Source organism: Balaenoptera borealis, assembly GCF_965194805.1.
Source record: "Balaenoptera borealis genome assembly, chromosome: 12".
Lineage (NCBI taxonomy): Eukaryota > Metazoa > Chordata > Mammalia > Artiodactyla > Balaenopteridae > Balaenoptera > Balaenoptera borealis.
In genome coordinates this window covers 51,433,275-51,452,576 of record NC_138869.1, presented here as the reverse complement: position 1 = coordinate 51,452,576, position 19,302 = coordinate 51,433,275, and the positions used below count along the sequence as shown (strand labels likewise).

The following is a 19,302-nucleotide window of genomic DNA, read 5'->3' as shown; positions in this document are numbered from 1 at the left end:
AGCTAAAGCAGTGCCAAAAGAAAATTTTTTAGCACTACATGCTTATTTTAGAAAAGAGGAAAAGTCTCAAATAATAATCTAAGCTTCTACCTCAAGAACCTAGAAAAAGAGCAAAATAAACCCAAAGCAAGAAGAATAAAGGACATAATAAAGAGCAGAAACCAGTGAAATTGAAAATAGAAAAATAAAGAAATGAGAAACAAAAGTCTGGTTCTTTGAAAAAGCTTAGTAACATTGACAAATCTCTAACAACACTGATAAAACAAAAAAGAAAGAAAACACAAACTGCAAATATCATGAATTAAAACAGAGGCTATTACTACATACCCTGAAGATATCAAAAGGATAAGGAATTACTATGAATAAATCTACACACATAAATTTGACAACTTAGATAAAATGAACCTGTTCCTCAAAAAATACAAACTACCACAAACTCACCCAATATAAAATAGATCATTTGGATGGCCGTATAAGTATTAAAGAAATTGAATTTGTAATTTTAAATCTCCCAAAGAAGAAATTTCCTGGCCCATGTGGTTTCCTAGGAGAAGTCTACCAAGGAAGAATTAACGACAACTGTATATATTCTCTTCCAGTAAATAGAAGAGGAGGAAACATTTCTCATCTTATAAAGCCAATATTATCCTAATACCAAAACCACGCAGGGACGGTATGAAAAAGAAAACTAGAGATCAATAGCCTTCACGGAAATAGATGCAAAACTCCTTAACAAAATATTAGCAAATAGAATTCAACAATATATAAAAGGAATTATACACCATGACCGAGTGTATTCTAGGGATACAAGCCAGTTCAACATTCAAATATCAATCAATGTAATCCACCATATTAACAGGCTAAAGAAGAAAATTACAAGATCATATCAATTAGTGCATAAAAAGTATCTGTCAAAATTCAACACCCATTCAAGATAGAAACACTTGGAAAAATAGGAACAGAGGGGAACTTCCTCAACTTGAAAAAAGGCATCTACAAATTGTTGTACAGTTAACATACTTCCTGGTGAAAGACTGAATGCTTTCCGCATAAAATGAAACAAGGCAAGGATGCCTGCTTTCACAACTCCTGTTCAACACAGCACTGGAAGTTCTAGCCAGTGCACTAAGGCAAGAAAAAAGAAATTTATAAAGAACAGAAGGTAAGAAATAAAACTCTCTATTTCTAGATAACATGAGATTACACAGAAAATTCCAATCAATCTAAAAACAAAACAAAAGAAAAATGAACAAATAACTCCTGGAACTCATAAGGAATTTCAGCAAGGTCACAGAATACTAGATAAATATAATAAATATACAAAAATCAATTGTATGATTATATGCTAGCAGTGAACATGTGAACACCAAATTTAAAAATATAATACCGTTTACAATTGCTCAAAAAAAAAAAGAGAAATACATGTTAATCTAACAAAACCTGTACAGAACTTGCATGCTGAATACCACAAAATGTTAATGAAAGAAATCAAAGATCTAAATAAATGGAGAGACATATTGTGTTTATGGATTTGAAAATTCAACATAGTAAAGATGTCAATTCTGCCCAAGTTGATATAGGTTTAATGTAATTCTTTACAAAATCCCTCTACTTTGTAGCTATAGACAAGATTATTCTAAAATTTTTATATAAAAGGCAAAGGTACTAGAATAGCTAAAACAATTGTGAAAAAGAATAAAGTAAGGATCATTCTGCCTGATTTCAGGACTTACTGTAGAGCTATTGTATGGTATTGGCAGAAGGAGAGACACAGAGAGCAATGGAAAGAATAGAGAACCCAGAAATAATCCTACATTACTGCCTAACTGATTTTTGACAAAGGTGCAAAAGTAATTCAGTGGAGGAAGGATGGCTTTTTTTTAGCAAATGATGCTGGAACAGCTGGATACCCACAGATAAAAAAATCAACCCCCTCAACTTAAACCTCACACCTTATACAATAATTAACTCAAAAGGGATGACAGACTAAAATATAAAATGTAAAACTATCAAACTTAGAAAAAAACATGGGAGAAAATCTTTGGGCTAGGCAAAGAATCCTTAGATATGACATGACACCATAAAAGAAAAAAAAGTTGATGATTGGACTTTAACAAAATAAAAACCTTGTGTTATATAGGCTGGGAGAAAATATCTGGAAGCCACATATTCCACAAAGGAGCATTATCTAGAATATACAAGGAAATCTAAACTCAATATTAAAATCTCAAACAATCCAATTAGAAGGTGGGCAAGAGACATGAACAGACAGACATTTCACTGAAGAGGATGCACAGATAGCAAATAAGCACAGGAAAAAGCGTTCAACACAACTAACCATTAGGGAAATGCAAATTGAGACCATAATGAGCTATCACTACACACCTATTAGTCCAGATGAAATGAAAAATTGTGACAGCACAAGATGCTGGAGAGGGTATGGGGACATCGCTCATACATTGCCTATGGGAATGTGAAACAGTACAGACGCTTTGGAAAACAGTTTGGTGGTTCCTTCAAAAAATAAACACATATTTGCTGTATGACCCAGCAATTGTACTCCTGGGCATCTGTCCTGGAAAAATTAAAACTTATGTTCACACGAAAATCTGTACACACAATTGTTCATAACAGCTTTACTTACAATAACCCTGAACTGGAAACAACCAAAATGTCGCCGCATAGGTAAATGGCTAGACAAACTCTGGCCCATCCATACCATGGAACACCACTCCACAGTAAAAAGGAACTAGCTAATCAAAAGTACGATGAGGTATCACCTCACACTGGTCAGAATGGCCATCATCAAGAAATCTACAAACAAATAATGCTGGAGAGGGTGTGGAGAAAAGGGAACCCTCTTGCACTGTTGGTGGGAATGTAAATGGATATAGCCACTACGGAGAACAGTATGGAGGTTCCTTAAAGAACTAAAAATAGAATTACCATATGACCCAGCAATCCCACTACTGGGCATATACCCTGAGAAAACCATAATTCAAAAAGAGTCATGCAGGGTAAGAGATTGTCATGGACATATATACACTACCAAATGTAAAATAGATAGCTAGTGGGAAGCAGCCGCATAGCACAGGGAGATCAGCTCGGTGCTTTGTGACCACCTAGAGGGGTGGGATGGGGAGGGTGGGAGGGAGGGAGATGCAAGAGGGAAGAGAAATGGGAACATATTGTATATGTATAACTGATTCACTTTGTTATAAAGCAGAAGCTAACACACTATTGTAAGGCAATTATACTTCAATAAAGCTGTTTAAAAAAAAAAAAAAAAAAAAAAAGAGTCATGTACCACAATGCTCATTGCAGCACTATTTACAATAGCCAGGACACGGAAGCAACCGAAGTGTCCATCAACAGATGAATGGATAAAGAAGATGTGGCACGTATATACAATGGAATATTACTCAGCCATAAAAGAAACGAAATTGAGTTATTTGTAGTGAGGTGGATGGACCCAGAGTCTGTCATACAGAGTGAAGTAAGTCATAAAGAGAAAAACCAATACCGTAGGCTAACACATGCATATGGAATCTAAAAAAAAAAAAAAAAGATTCTGATGAACGTAGAGGCAGGACAGGAATAAAGATGCAGACACAGAGAATGGACTTGAGGACACAGGGAGGGGGAAGGGTAAGCTGGGATGAAGTGAGAGAGTGGCATGGACATATATACACTACCAAATGTAAAATAGATAGCTAGTGGGAAGCAGCTGCATCGCACAGGGAGATCAGCTCAGTGCTTTGTGACCACCTAGAGGGGTGGGATAGGGAGGGTGGGAGGGAGATGCAAGAGGGAGGGGATATGGGGATGTATGTGTACATATAGCTGATTCACTTTGTTATACAGCAGAAACTAACACAACATTGTAAAGCAATTATACTCCAATAAAGATGTTAAAAAAAAAAAGGAACTAGCTATTGATACAACTTGGATAGATCTCAAGGACATTATGCTGAGTGAAAAAAAAAGCCAATTAGAAAAAGTCACATACAATATGACTCCATTTATATAATGTCCTCAAAATGACAAAATTGTAGAGATAGAGAACAGGTTGCCAGAGTTAGAGAGGGTGAGGGGAGAGGGGTGTGTGTGACTATATAGGGGTAGCATGAAGATCTTCATACCGATGAACAAGTCTTCGTCTTAACTGTGGTGACGGTTACACAAATCTACAAATGCAATTCCATATGGTTGGTTTAGGTAACGTCCTATGATATTAGGGGAAACTGGATAAGGATGCACAGGACCTTTCTATACTAGCTTTGCAACTTTCTGTGAATCTATAATTAATCTGAAAAAAAGAGGGGTTTTAAAAAAATTACTAAAGGCTAAAATATAAGCTATCTGAAACCAGGGACTGCGACAATTCTTGCGTGTTGTATCCTAACCACCTAAACGGTGCCTTGTCTATAGTAGGTGCTCAATTAATATTGGGGAACTGGCTGAATACTCATGTATGAGAGTCCCATCTTTGGTTTTTGTTTGTAAAGGCACATGATTATAAATGGCGAATGGTGGTTATTTCCAGAGACGGGGAGAGATGAAGCAGGGAGGACGTGAGGAAAGGGAGATCTTCTAAACAATGCAGAAAAACACAGAGTAGAAGTCCGTTTTCCACTCATTTCTACCTCCATCATTCTAAAAGAGGATCTTTCTCATCTTAACGATTTTTAAAAACTGTAATATGTGCTTATCCTAAAAAAGCAAATAAATACATATATAAAGAAATATCCCCCATGTCTTCCCTCTACTGTCCTGACAGACGGCAAGTGGAGTAGTCTTGTGGCAAAAACACAGGACAGTGAGTGAGTTACGGCAGCAACCAGGCCAGGGGGCACCATGGTATTTTCAAGCTAGAGTTATCTCCCTGCTTTCCAGGCTGTCTCTGAATACACACTAGTCAAATTCAGGGTGGAAAATGCATGTTACATATGAAACAAGTCCAGGTAACTTAAAATATTCATGAATTCTTAGAATAGAAAAATTATATTATGTAAATAATATCTACCCATTTGAGAATCCTTCTCTCTTCCCAACGCCCCTTGCCTTTCTGTCTTGACGCACAGTACAAGGCATTTTTAAAGCACCGACTTGAGTGATAGTGGTCTTTCAACCAATTAATTGCCCTCTGCAGGGGGTGATGTAAATTCCCCTTACCATCAGGGAAGAAGCACTGAAATGTTATCCGTTATATTATTAATTTCCCTTTTAACTTCTGTTCTTCTGCTAGATCATGGCTTAAATGTGCCTATTTTAGGGCAGCCTCGTACCCAAGTACAAAAAGGCCGCAGCAGACAGTGAACCCTTAATTAAATAACATTTTAATTTTACATTCTATCATATAGTGCTTCAGGCTTTTCAGCGTGTATTCACCTACGTCTCTTTGAAACCACATAATAGCCCTGTGAGGTAGGCAGTATAAAACAATTTCAAGAAATGAAATATTATACCTAACATTTCACGTTCAGAGAGTGCATGAATCAGAAACTGAGCCAGAGATTTCTGCCTCCCTTTATCCCAAGCTTTTATGTGTTCTAGAAGGCGTACTGGTGGGGAAATAAACACATTATTTGTTACAGCCTTATGAAAAAGGAATGCCTAATTGCAATGGCTGTTTCACTTTGTTCTTCCTGTTTCACATAATACCTTGACTTTACACCTGTTCTTCTCTCCTCAGATGTAAATTTTAAAAATTGGCAGATATTTATTAAAGCCCTACTTGTAAGAATTTAGAGACCCAATATTCTAGTGGTAGAAGGGCTCAACTCACTTTCTATAGAAATACTGCTGGGAAAATTCTAGAATAAAGGAATCTTCTCCCACGCCCCGGCATCTTTAATTTTAAAAAATTACAATCTTTTCAAAAGCAAAGCCAAAGCACATCCTTGCTTTTAGAAAAAAATCTGGTGAAGTACAACAAAATAACTACAATGAAATTGTGACGTCTTAGTGACTACTGTTAAAAGCCAGCAGATTTACTAAGCTGGACAAAAGTGTAAAGGTCATAAACTGCTTAAAGCTTTAAACGATCTTCTTGGTGAGAAACGTGACTATTAAAGGTTGTGTCAGCCGTGGAGGAAAAATGGAGCTGGCAAAATGAAATGTGTCACACACACAAAAAATCAGTGGTAAAAGTATAGAAAACCTGGAGATTCTACTAAATAAGTGGGACTAGGAGGCAGGGCAGGTATCATTCTGAATGACACCTTCCCCAGAGCTGTCTCGGGAGGTACCCTGAGATCAGTGGCTCTCAAACTTGGCTGCACGGTGGATTCCAGGGGGCTGTTTGAAAAAGCACAGCTGCCTGTGTCCCTCTCTCAGTGATTCAGTTTAATGAGCGTGGGGCTGGTCTTGGGAGAGGGTTTTATAAAAGCCCTCGCCTCTAGATACTATTGATTGCGCGTCTTTTCCATATACCTCCACCCTGTGCCTGGCCCTGAGGTGACTGCAAACCTGGGGCCCCTGGAGAGTTGACAACATGGGAGCCGGAGGGCCAGGCTTCCCAGGAGGAGCAAAATGCACTGTGAAGCAGCTTGGGGAGCCCCACACACTCCCTGGGGTTCAGTGTGCCTCTTGTACCTCTGGGTTATAACTCAGTGGTCCTGAAGCAAAGTGGAAACCAGGCGATGTCCACTGTGTCTCATGGGCGGCCAGCTGCAGGGTGGGAAATGTGCTAAAAGTGCGATCCTTATGGTCTCTTTTTAATTTTTAGGGACCCCCCTTTCATTTTCTTTTGTAAGAAAAAAAAAAAAATAGAACGTGATCGTTGACAAGGATTAGTAATTCATCACTACCCAATCTGGATTTGGGAAAATCAGCCTTATAATTAATCGGCCAAGAATCACATTTTCCCACGTTGACTGGCAAGAACATTTCCAGCGTCACAGTTGAGACACCTTTCTTTTTTAAAAAAAAAAAAAGTGACTCAGGATTAAGGGAGGAAACCATCCCTTTCTCTTGCTACCACTGTGAGTAAATTCTGACACTTTGGGTCCAAGAAGCAAAACACTGTGAACACCCCAGACTAAATGAGGTACAGTTTGCTGAACAGAGAGACACACGGAGGAAGGCAGTTAAACCATCACAGCTATCCATAAAAGGCTGCTGGAAAAATCTGCCTCAAGAGGCAAACTTTTTAGGCCTGGCCCAAGGAGGAACAGGAGATACGTGCAGCAAGAACACGGCGAGTCACCTAACATCAGCAACATCTGGCTTAGTTATGCAAGAGGGAGACATTAAGCTTTTGATTAGGGCCTTCAAATACAAAGGCACAAATCACCAAAGCTTTCATCTCTCCCGTGCTTTTTTCCCTCCCCTCTTCTCGGGCCGTTATTAAGAAACAGATAAGCAGAGAAACGCTGCAATCCTGACCGGCTGGCCACTCGACTTGGTAGCTGCCCTCACGTCTGTCTGATTTGGCTGAAGACCCACGGAGCCCTCTAGAACTTGCTTTGCATCTACAAGGCGATGTGAGCACTTCACCATGGTTGACTTTACCTCTTCCAATTAAGTATTACTGTTGTAGTTCTTTCCCCGATTCATTATTCATTGAGCATTAATCCCCTTAACAGTGGTCTTTGCAGGGCAACTTTGCTTTTTAAAAATCAGTATGTGTTTAATCAAGGGAGTGGGTCCTGGGTTTGCTGATGGGCAAGCAGCTCTATAGAGGCAAGCCGCGGGCCGCCCCGCTTTTCTCTGCCAGCCCCCCATCTCTGCCACTCTATGAAATACGTTTTCTGCCTCTCTCAGCTAATAGGCTATTCAGAAATGGAAGTTAATCCTTGGGCGAAGCAATGTTAAACCGCCCAAGGAAGAATTAAATATTTCAGAAGAGAACATGGTAAAAAATGGCATGTGCTATTTTAGATTCTTTGAAAATTTAAGCAGAAGAGCAAAAAATAGAAAGCAGCTTGTCTGCAGTACAATGGCTCTAAGTTCACTTTCGTGAGATTCTTAATAATGTGGAGGGAGACCGGGAAAACAGCCACGTGCTTGGATGCAAAGAGGGGACCTGGCCACTCCAGTCAGAGGGGGCACCTCGCATTATTAAGAATCTCACAAAAGTGAACTCAGATCCACTGTACCAAGTATAAGACTGTTCCAACCCCTTAGGTGTGAAAAGAACACACAACTGAAAAATGGAAATTGACCTATTTCCCTTCCCCTCTCAGTAACGGAACGAAAAGCAAAACTTTCACCCTTGGGAGGAGTGTGGGCTCTGGTGTTTGATGTCGTGGGTCAGGATCCTGGTCCACAGTCACCAGCCCGTCAACTGGGCACATTGCTTGGCTTCTCAGCTCCTCGGCTGACGCCTCCGAAAAGCAGAAGTGCCAGGAGCCCCTGCGGGTGGGTAGCTGTCAGGGTGACATGTGACAGCGCCCTGTGTCTTGGTGAGCGGTGAGCAATCAATACAGGCTGGATTATAATGGTATAGTAATGAAACGGACTTAACCTGGATACGTTTTTTTAACCGCCGAAGTACAGAGAGAAAGCACTCTCGCCTCTGCGGACCGAGGAACACCAGGTAATTGTCAAAATGCTGCAATCATTTCTCTATCCTGCACTTTTACAATCCAATTTCTTGCTCTGCTCCTCACAGCTGCTTTCCAGAGCCCACAGACTGTGGTTAAAACATATTAGCTGGAGTCAGATTAGCAGGTTTGAGTATCTATGTATTTATGGGTGGCTCAAAGAGGCACAAGTGATGTGACTTCAACTGTTTTAATTTGCTAGGCTTTCTCTCCCTCTGCCTCGGCGGGGATAGCAAGAGACAGGAGCTCCCTGGCGCCTGGGGCTCCGCACACTTATGCAAGGGCCGGTGGGGAGGGCGAGGGCTGCTGTGACTGTCGCTGGCCTCCTGGGGATGTTCTACCCTGGAGGCTCATGCCACCCAGGCAGGGGCTCGCGAAGGTCCCGAAAGCACCTCCACCTCCAACACCATGCAGGTGTGGGCTCAGCGCTGGATTTGGCCTGGACCCGCCTTGGTTCCCACGTGGTGAGGGCAGCTCTCACTGCTTCCAGCCTCTGCGGTTTGGGGACTGGTTTCGGGTCCCCAGGACAGGGGTCAACAACGGTGTGGCAGAAAGCCCAGGTAAGGAGCAGGGTCTCTCAAGGGTACCTGCTGGGGTTTCACTCCTCACTTGGCCTTGGGCAAGTCCCTTAGCCTCTCTGGGTCTCAGTTTCTCCATCTGTGAAATGGAGGTAATAAAACCTACCTTCGAGAGTGAGGAGAGGGATTGAATTGAGGATGCCTCCAAAGTGCTTCGTGGTTTAAGACTAGATATTGGCTCTGACGTTAGAGGATTTAGATGTCTAGTCTTCTCCAAGGCCACGTGGCCACACAGCTGCAGGCCCTCAGATGCCCCTGGACTGACTGACACTCTTCAAAATCTTGCAGCGGGAGAATCCCTGCTTCTACCGGCAATATCCCACCCCCTGGAGGCTTTGCCCGTCTGAGTGCTACTGCCTCATTCCAGTCTTTTCTCAAATGCCACCTCCTCCTTGAGGCTTCCCAGGTTGCCTGCCGGCCAGCTCTCTCCCCTTCCTTTCCTGGCCTCCCGTCGCACGTTATGAAGCCACGTGGCATGCGTTATGGATGGACACGTGTCATCATGGGCCCCAGACACAGGGGTTGTGTCTTATTTATCCCTCTGGCCTTTCCACTTCACCCCATCCGTGGTTTGCACTTAATAGGTATACCCCAAGCTCTGGCTGAACTGAAAGTTTGCTCACCTCAACTCAGCAACCCATCTTTCCGAGATCCCCGACTCAGGGTCTGACAGTTTATGTAGCAGGTGCCCAACTCACTCAGACATAAACAAATGCACCAGCTCCAGCCCCTCCCAGAACCTGACAAAAGCCCTGCTGCCGAGGGCACTGGGAAGGATGCCTGACCAAGAATCCCTCGGTGTCTCTGCAAAGGTGCACGGTGGCCTGGGGCAGGAATGGGACTTTTCATGGTAGGAATGTGTCTATGTAACAGAGAAGCACAAAGCTGACTCCATATTGAGTCTATTCCTTTAGCTCTAACCTTTGTGTTCTGTCGCCTGTGCTTAGTCATGCTGACTCTGCACCTTTTGTAAAAGAAGTTGCCTACAGCCTGAAATATGCAGGATAGCCCATTTTTAAGGCTCTGACCTTTAAAGGTATAACACTTTCCCTTTCATACAGAGATAAAAAGCTGCAGAACAGAAAATAACATTTGTCTTGTTGGAGGTTTATAGGGGCATTGTGACTGGACCTAGTGGACAGCTGCAAGAGCAAAGGAATCCAGCACCAAGAAGTTTACAGCAACTAGTCACACCCCCTGCCCTTTTAGAATAAAAGAAGCCTGAGTTCTAACCCGGGTAAGATGGTTCTTTGGGACACTAGTCCGCCATCTTCTTGGTCTGCTGCCTTTTCGAATAAAGTTGCTATTCCTTACCCCAACGAATTGTCCCTTCATTTACTGATTGACCTGTTGTGTGGCAAGCAGTATGAGCTTGGACTTCATAACAGCTAGACAAAAGCCCTGGAGGTAGATGTTTGTGAAGCACACAGGGGAAGGCGCAAGATACCTAGTTCTACCTCGGCACACTGCAGACACTCTTAGTGTGAAATGTTCTAACTAAGGGGCTGTTCAAATTTGGGTCCCCTGAACTTCCAAGAGCACCTCCTGAATTTCCCCCGAGCACATCTGATGAGGGTGGAAGCTGCCCAGGCTGCCGTTAACACTAGACAGGAGTGTTAGGGACCCGGGTTCTGGTGCTGGGCAGGCCTAATACCGCTGTTCCCAACTGAGGGCCCCTGATCAAAGGTACTGATCCATGTATGTCCTGGTCTTCTTCTCTGTGAGGTGGGGAAAGTGACATACCCCACCCTCACGGAGGTGTCTGGCACATCAATGAGCTATTGCGTGGAAAGCCTTGGTATAGCACACGGTAAGTGCTGAGTAATGATCACTATTATTGAAATATTGCTGCAGTAAGGAATCGATTCCACTTGGAGTGAATTAATTTTCTATAATCTAGTGTGAACCAGAGATTATGGGTGAACCTGTTTTGCTTGGTGAGTTTGAACGGTTATGAAGAAATCAGGAAAGAGAGAAGAAAATGACGATTGGACCCAGGTGTATCCCCACCACGACTGCCGGCAGATGCTGCAATCTGCTTTTTAAAAAGACAGTTCAAGAAGAGGCAGTGGAATGGGGTGGGGGTGAGAGTAGGGCTTGAGGGAGACATTTGAATGGGTTTTTCTACCTCACTGACCTTAATTTTCAAAATAAACTTATTGCCTCATGACAATAAGTACAAACTAGCTCTCAGCTCATCATCCAAAGATTAGAACTAAATAATAATAGATAACAAGTGAACACTTGTTGTCCTGGGATGGGCTTACTCTCCGCGAAGGAGGGTCCTAAGTGAGGGTCTGAGAAGTCTGCATCCTCAAATGCCCTGTGCTTTTTAAATCCAGTAGAACTACAACAGCCCTCTTCAGTTACTGTGTGAGATGGATGCGGGGAGCTGCCTTTTCTGAAATTTACTGGCACAGTCAGAGGGGCAGGAGGCCAGCCTTGCAGACAGTGGTGTTTAAAGGAGCTCATGAACTATCTGCCTCCATCCATGGATGCAAATCATCTCAAGAAATGGAAGAAAACCACTTTTAGTGTGTGCAGACGACCAGGGAGAGAGGGGTGGTGGTGAAAAGTCATCAAGCGTATGGACCAGAGAACCATTTCAAGAAGAAGGAAATGGGCAAACCACTCTGGCCAATCTATTTAAGGTGCCACTGCAATTAACAGGTAATTTACAATGTGCAGGAGAGGTCCTGCCTCCAGAAGCACCTGCTTTTAAGCAGTACATAATGTGTACACAGTGGAGAACATCTCCTGGTGATGCAGGGCTTTATAGGTTCAGAAAGGCGGCAGAGGGTACAGGTGAGCTCATTGCTTTGAAATGCATTTTTTTTTTGGTATGGATGTTTGCAATCTGGTTCTCATACCTGTGATGAACTCACTGCTACTAATCACTGAAAAGGCCTCCCGGGACCTCAGTACCCACAGTGGCTCCAGAGACCATCAGCACCTCACTGAGGAGTTGGTAGAAATGCAGATCCTCGGGACCACCCCTGGCCTGCCGGATTGGAATCTGCACTTAACTCCCCGGGTGAGCACAAGAAAGCTGGAGGAGCCCGGCTCGAGGGCAGATTCTGATGAAGTGAAGAGTGGGAGACAGGCTGCCTCCTATCAGGCTGTTTGTTCAAAAATATATTCTCAAGCACCAGTTGGGTCAGACTTTCAGGAAAAAGCAATTAAGGGCAGGTAGAGTTTGGAAATGCTGGTTTCTGCTCATTTCATAAAAGCCAACTCATATGCTAGAAAGGCTCATCGATTGCTGGGAGCTCACTTTGTATTTTTCATCGCTATTACTCAGTCTTCGTGGGTTACAAATCTATTTCTTCTTTTCTCTTTAATGATGCTTTTTCTGGAGGGAGGACTGACCAGGGACGCATCCCTGTGCCTGATTATTGGACTCCAACCCACCCCTTTCCCAGTTTGGTTGCTCTCCCGTCATCTTCGACTCCTCCCCGATCACAGGTGCGCACAGCTCAGCTCTTAGCCAACAACCATCCTCTGCTTAGGCTGTTCAGCCTCCCTGCTCCCCGCCACTTCGGCTCTTACCACCTCCATTAACCTACCACTGTGTCCGCATCATCTCCTGTCTCCCTTACCCTGAAGCTTGGCTGTGGGCATGCCATGTCTTTTGCTTGCCCCTCTGGATCCCCTCTCCTCCCTTTGTTATCCAGCTCTGGGATCTGGGAGGCTGACACAGAGTGGGAACTTCATCAGTGGCTCCCATCCCTCCTGAAGGGAAGGCGAGGGAGGGCAAGATAGTGATGTCCTGGGCTCAGCCTCCGCCGGGTCCCTCGCCACACCACTCTCTGTCTCAGGTTCCGGGGGCAGCTCCCTGCTCTGGTCCTGGCAGGCTGGCTGCCGCTGTTACTGGCCCTGAGTCTGCACCGTCTCCGTGGTTCTCCTACACCCTGCCCACACCTCTGCACACCATCCCTTGATTAAACTCTCCTCAAATGACCCAACTTGAGTAGACCATCTGTCTCCTCCCATGCCCCTGACCCCTGATACACAGCTCTGCTACCCTACGCATCCTGCATTCTTAAAGGTCCCCATGGCCCTCTGAAAGACAAAGCCAATGGTGCTTTCTTTCACCTTCATTCTCTTGCTGCTGCATCTGATAGATGGTTCCCCTTGGATCCAGCCCCCACCCATACATCACATTCAGGATGTCTGAAATAACTCATTTTGCTCCCCAAATGTGTTCCCCCTACCCCCTTCTGGGGGCATCACGACTTGCCTGACCCAGGCTTCTACCCAACCATCACCTCCACTACCCCTCCCAACCTCTGTCAGGGAGTTTCAGAATCATCAAGCTGGGGGAGACCTGAGACTTCCTGGTCCATCCCAATGGGACACTGAAGCTTGGTGAGCAAGCAAGAATCTGACCTGGCTGTTTTAGGATGTCGGTCCTCAGATGAAAGGTTCAGCCTCTTTCCACCTCCCTGCCTCCCCTTTCCTGACATGGGTGCTTCAGGGTGATGGGCACCTCTGCTCATGCCCATCTCAAGTTCTTGATTCTCCCGAAACATCCTTCATCAGCTCCTTGATGGTTTGTGTCTCCAGCCCAGTCTCTCTCACTCTAAGTCATTCCGCCCACTGGGACAATTAAGTCGTCTGAAAAATACCATTTTGAACATATCACCCACCAGCTCCAAACAGCTCCTGGCTTCCCAGCTTGCACAAGCCCCTTGCCCGGGCACACGGTTTGGTGTCCTGCCACCTTTCCAGCCCTAGCACAGCCCGCCGCCTCCTCTCTCCTGTGGAAATAAGTCCTCTACCGAGCCTCCAGGGCGTGCACACTGCCACCCAGCCCAGCACACCCATCCTGCCCCCCTACTCCTGTTCACGCGCTTGTCCCAAGCCCAGTATCCTTCCAGTGTTCAGATCTGGCTTGGGAAACCCTAGAGGGTTCTCTCTTTCTCTCATTTCCTACAGTCCCTTATTTTCTGTCCCATTTATCATTAAACAATTAGTCATGTCCTACTTCTGGCTGCCTTGATCGGCTATGAGAGACACACGTTTAACTCTTCAGCTGCCCCTACCTAACGATTCCAACGAGATCCGCAGTGCTCTTATCGCTGTGTATCTCTACATCTCTCTTACCATCTAGCAGAGTGGGATACAAACGGAAGGTGCCAGAAAGACAGCATGCCACCCTCCTCCACTTCATGACAGGAGCATAGATGAATAAAAGATGGTAAAGCCCTCGGGGAGACTCTGAGTGCCCTGGGAACCAGAGAAGGTGCAGTGACAGTCATTCAACTTCTGCTGTCCTCCAAACCATCTAAAATGAGGTCTCCAATTTCTGTGTTTTATATAAATCTGGCCTCATTACAGCTCATTAAATATATTGCAAATTCTACTTAAATAGAGGTTATGACATCCAGACGTTTTTCTCATCCAAAGATGCTGAAATGTGTCTATATTCTGACCGTCATGTGAGACCCTCATGTAAGACCAGTAACACTAACCTTGCTCAGGTACGAGCCCCGGCCCCGCCACGCTGCCCATTGGCTGCCTCTCCTTACTGTCGCCCAGTCTAACCAGCTCCACACTGCAGCAAGATTGACTGTGTCATTCTCTATCACCTTGACCCTTCAGTTCCTCGAGGCCAACCCCCACTGCCCCCGACCCCGCTGCCCCGTCAGGATGGCTCACCCCTCCCCCAACTCCTTTTCAGCACCCCTCTACCTAGCAGCCCCGTTAACTCATCCTTCAGATTTTTTCGTAAATGTCACTTAGTACCTGTCTACAGGCCCTCCTGCTCACAAGACGTAAAACAAGGGGCAGAGATTTTGGTGCGATTCTCTCAGCATCTGGAAGTTCCTGCACATAGTAGGTCCTCAACGTGCCTGTTTCACTCGCCTCAAGATAAAACTGTAACACGGCGGAATTCACAATGAGGCAGCCATTCCACATGCCGAAAAGTTCATTCTTGTCTCAAATTCATCTGAGCTACAATAGCAGGAAAACCTGCTCTGACCCTGCCGTGGAATCCTCAGCTGGCGAGGAGGTGACAGGCTGAGTGAGGGCTCCTGGCACCTGCAGTGGCAGCAGACAGCTCTCCTCGGCTCTTTCCTGGCCTCACCGGGGACAGCTAACCACTGAGCAGCCTTGGAGAAGTTACCCAGATATTGGGCCTTGGTTTGCCTTTTTTTAAAAAATGGTAGTAAAATATATACATATATATAACATAAAATTGACTATTTTAACCATTTCTTTTTTTTATATGTGTGTGTGATTCCTTTCACTTTATTTCAATTTCTTCTAGTTCTATGTCATGTGATTTTAACCATTTCTAAATGCACAGTTCTGTGTATTCTCATCGCTATGCAATCATCACCAACACCCACCTCCAGAACTTTTTCATCTTGCCAAAGTGAAACTTTGAACCCATTAAACCCCAGTTTCCTCTTCTCCCCTCAGCTCCTGGCAAGCACCATTCTACTTTCTGTTTCTATGATTCTGTCTACTCTAGGCACCGTATACAAGAGGAATTGTACAGTATTTGTCCTTTTATGACAGTCTTATTTCACTTAGCAGGACGACCTCAATGCTCATCCATGTTGTAGCATGTTCCTTCTTTTTTAAGGCTGAATAATACATTCCATTGTACGGACAGACCTCATTTTGCTTATCCATTCATCAGTTCAGGGACACTTGGGTGGCTTCAACCCTTCCCCCAGCAAAATGTAGCAGGTACTGCTGCTACCCTGCCCATATACCCTTGGCACTTGCTGGTGCCTCCCAAGGCTTCTTGCCCTGGATTCTCTGCCTGAGGCTGCAGGACACAGGCTGGACGTGCTGGGACATTCACAGCCCCAGGAGCAGTCCTCATGATCCTGGGAGCTGGTGGGTGAATGCCCCACCAGCACCCTCACCCTCGGTGGCTGTATATACCTGCGCCTGAATGAACGCCCGCTGTCCTGGCTCCCTTCTCTCCCCGTCTCCTCTCTCCTCCCCCCGCAAGCAGCGCTGCCTGGGCTCACCTCCCAGATAAACCAATTGCTCTTGAATCTGCCCTCAGTGTCCGCCTCTGGGGGAATCCAAATTAAGGTCTCACTCATGCACAGAGGCCACGATGGAGGAGAAGCCGGACACACAATGTGTACTCTGTGGATGGAGAACCCCATTTTCACCCACAGGGGCAATAATCCCTGCCCTGCCACCCAGTGGCATCTCAGGAGAGGGATCCTGACCAAAATCACCCCGGAAAGCCTCCTGGGAAGCGAGTGAGGGGGGTGGCCCTTTCTGCCTGCCCCAGGCTCACGACAGCAGCTGTGTGCTCCGGCTAAGACCAGCCAAGCTGCGCTCGGGTTCATGACGTCCCCACCCAACATGCTGAGTAATGTCTCCCTTGCACGGGGAGAGACTCAAGGGCAGTCAGGCCCTAAGCACATCTCACTCCTGTAGTCGGGAGCCCGTCTTCCTCTGGGGGCTCGTCACACCCTCTGTGCCAATGCCAGGATGTGTCCAGGCAGCCGGGCGAGGGGCCGGCCGGCCGGAGGTATGGGTCCAGACCGAACACCAAGCCTCCCCCACTGCAGGGGCAGAGGACTGGGTTTTACTTTGGGTCATCGAAGCCTCCTGGCTGCCTTCCTCTCTCTTTTCAGCAGCAAGGCTCGTTCTGCCCCACTAACCCTTCCCTGCAAACAGCAGAAGATTCAGTGACATAGCCCCTGGGCTCTGGTGATGCCAAAAAAGGCAAGAGCCGGGGGGCGGGGCTTTTAAAGCAGCAGCCATCCCCCGCGCCCAGCTACAGTCGCCGTTATAATTGTAAGTGGACGTCCTGTCGTTGCTGAGGTCACAAATCACGCTCCCCTCCATTCTGATTCAGTGTCTGCCTGTGGGAACATGACGGCTTTTCACAGATTCAGCTGGGATGGACCCACGTGGTTGCAGGCTCCTGGCTGTTTCGTTTAAGAAACCACCATTGATTATAAGATGGAACTTACTGAATTCCACAAAGCCCACACGTTCCTCTACTTCTTTATCCATGGACGACTTACTCCACCCTGCCCACCAAGGCCAGGAGCCATCCCCATTTATTCAACAGGGATTTATCAAATACCCTCTCTCTGACCTATGGTAGTGGGTCTGGGAGCGCACAGGGAAGCCTGATACAGGGAGGGGCGTGCCCTCTGGAGCGTCCAGTACAGCGAGCGGTGGACCCGTCAGAACCCACAGCAGCGAGCGCTGACAAGGTGTCACAGCTACGCCAGATGCTTCCGTCTGTTCCATCCTCCAGCAGCCGTCTGCACATCAGGAGTGAGGAAGCGACGGGACCCCACTGTTTCAATTCACCCGGGGTCACCTGGCTGTCCAGGGTCAAGGCAGGGTCCCACCCAGACAGCAGGTCCCAGCACCACACTCTCAACCTCTGTGTCACATGGTGCCCCAGAAGCCCAGCCGAGGGGTGATCTTTGCCTTTCTCATGGTCACTGTCTCTGCATCTGTCTCCTTTCTGAGCCTCAGGACAGAGCTGTCTCACTGCCACAGGGAATCCACATGGAAAAACAGATGTCTGCTAACCTTTTTGAATGGGCCAGGCTCTTCTGACCCCTGTTCAGAGCAACTCTGCATGAATTATGGCTAAAGTCGGGGTTTTGATGGAGAGAAACAAACCACAGACCTCTTATGAAATGTTAAGCGGGAGGTCAGGGCTCTGAGTTTTGATGGAGGCCTTCCTGGACGCCGAGGGCAGCCCCTTGACAAGGCCCTGCCATCTTGCTTTCATGAGTCACCGAAATAGCCTTACCCCATCCCCTCTGCCAAGTGACAAATGTTTCAAAGTAACGACGATCGCGATAAAATGGCCACAACAGGATACGTGTAGAGAAATATCCATGCACGTACGCAAGCCCCTATACTCACGCCTTGCGTTTGGATTGTTTCAACACAAAGAATCTACACATCTCTCATCAGAGGCAGAAAAGACGTGGACATTCACACCGGGCACCGTGCTGGGTACTCGGAAGGATGCAATGGTCTCCGACTTGAGGATCTCAGAGTCTAATGAGAAAGAGAGACCACCAGAGCATTCGCTTTAAGATGCTATGATGAGAGCAATGGTTATCATCATAGCATAGGGAGAGGGGCCACTGATTCTGCCAGGGGTGGGGCGGGGGCGACTGGGAGTCAGGGAGGGGCCCCCCAGAAGGAGACTGATGGTGGGGTCTTGAACATGAAGTAGCAGTCATTTATAGTTAATAAAAAAAAGAGAAGAGAATGCAAGGCAATGCGCTAATGAGGACGGGGCATTTCCTAGTCAGGGATGTGAAGGCAGGAGCTTAGAGGCCTCGATTTGGACCCTTGCCCCGACCTGCTGGGCCTGGGACCTTGAGCAATTACTCCACGTGTCTCCCTACCTGTAGAATGCTGACTGCACACACCATCTCATTTAATCCTCATTACCATCCTTAGCCAGCCCAGTACCTGTTCAATCACCTGCTTATTTAAATGGTTCACGAAGAAGTCACTGTTTCTTTTCAACCATGACAATGTCACTTTGATCTAGCGAAGGTTGGGAAGTGCCCCTAAATCCAGTGTCTCGGAGTTCTGCAGCATCCTGGGCTCCCGATCTGGGTCTTGAGACATCAAGAAAAGATGACTCTTTCGTTTTTCTGTACTATGCTTCCTGGCAGAATAATATATGAGAATACGTAACAGCTGACATGCTACCATGAACAGGACGGAAAATTCAGCAGGCTCCGACAGAGCCTGTTATTTAAATGGTCATATGCTTTGCGGGAGGTACCGTGCGGTGGAAAGGGACGGGGAGCCTGGCTTGAGGGAAAAGGAAATTCCCACCAAACTGACAGTTAATTGTAGTGAACTGCAGAAAACCCAGAAGAGGAGCCCCCATTGCAGAAAACAATCCACAAATAAATTGCCAATCAACACAGCTCCAAGTCCACGGCAAAGTCCTCTTCAAAACGGCGCAGGAAAGGAGCGAGGGGAATTTATGATCTTTTTTTTCCTGGGCATATATCAGCCTATATTTCTGACAAGTGGTAATGGAAAATAGGCTTACTGCATGCTCCTATTCTCCTGGCTGTTGGTTCTCTGACTTGCTTTCTGCCTCTCCCTGCTCTGGTAAACATTCAATCGATTTTGTGAGGCTGACATGTCTAGTGACCCAGACTTGCATGAGGCTTGCTCAGAATTTTAAC

General features: G+C 45.9%; 1 long non-coding RNA gene across 1 annotated transcript in view; it reads left to right on the top strand.

Annotated features, from left to right (window-relative positions):
• LOC309608570 overlaps positions 1-11,702 on the top strand; it is a 250,040-nt gene extending 238,338 nt beyond the window's left edge. Inside the window, exon 2 of the long non-coding RNA XR_014232978.1 lies at positions 3,909-11,702. This is a non-coding gene — a long non-coding RNA (uncharacterized lncRNA). The remainder of the gene's footprint in view (positions 1-3,908) is intronic.
• Positions 11,703-19,302: the final 7,600 nt, after the last annotated feature.